This window comes from Uloborus diversus, chromosome 5, assembly GCF_026930045.1.
Source record: "Uloborus diversus isolate 005 chromosome 5, Udiv.v.3.1, whole genome shotgun sequence".
NCBI classification, from domain to species: domain Eukaryota; kingdom Metazoa; phylum Arthropoda; class Arachnida; order Araneae; family Uloboridae; genus Uloborus; species Uloborus diversus.
Genome location: NC_072735.1, coordinates 35,438,907 through 35,439,840, shown reverse-complemented (window position 1 = coordinate 35,439,840; position 934 = coordinate 35,438,907).

Below are 934 nucleotides of genomic sequence, written 5' to 3'. Positions count from 1 at the left end.
TCGTTTTCATGTGATTGTGAGTAAAGTTAGCATATGTCTTTTTTAGTTGGTGACATTTTATGTTGAAACGAGCTGATGTGCGCATCACATGACTTCCTTTTATGCTAATTTAGTGATAATAGAACAGCAAAGAAACAGTCGTGTAAGCAAAGAAACACTTTAAACATTCTCACCCCAAGTAAGTTTGTTACAAACCAAAGTAAAAAAAAAAGTTTTATACAGATTAGTTTTCCCAATATTGGCAATTTTAATGTGATTCAATGGTTAACTCTCTAAATATCGTCAAATGCGGTCAAATTGAAACCAAATAAAAAAAAAATAATAAAAAAATCCCACCAAACTTTTCGCCAAGTTGGCGAGAAAAACGTAACGCCAAGTGTTTTCTAAATTATAAACACCACTTGAGTTTGCATTGAAATTAACAATGATTTTCCCCCATTAATGTGTAAAAAGACCCCCTTTGGAACATCCGAATGCAACCAAAAAGGGAGGTGCACAACTAGATCCCACTAGGGGTCTACGTACCAAATTTCAACTTTCTAGGACATACCGTTCTTGAGTTATGCGAGATACATACGCACATCCGCACATACATAGGTACATAAGGACGTCACGAGAAAACTCGTTGTAATTAACTCCGGGATCGTCAAAATGGATATTTTGGGTGTCTATACGTTCTCAGGCTTATATCCACAAGTGGTCTTGTTGAAAAAAAACTCAACATTCATTCGGGGGCGAGCAAAATGGAAATTAAGACCGATTTTGGAGTGAAATTATTTTCGCGAATACAATACTTCCTTTACTATGTAAAAGGAAGTAAAAAGTGTTTGTGCAGTCATGATTACTGAAGAAAATTCTCTTAAAAAAAGGACACGTAAATTTTGCATTCTAATTTTGTTTGATTCTACTATGATTATAGCATGTTATATAAAAA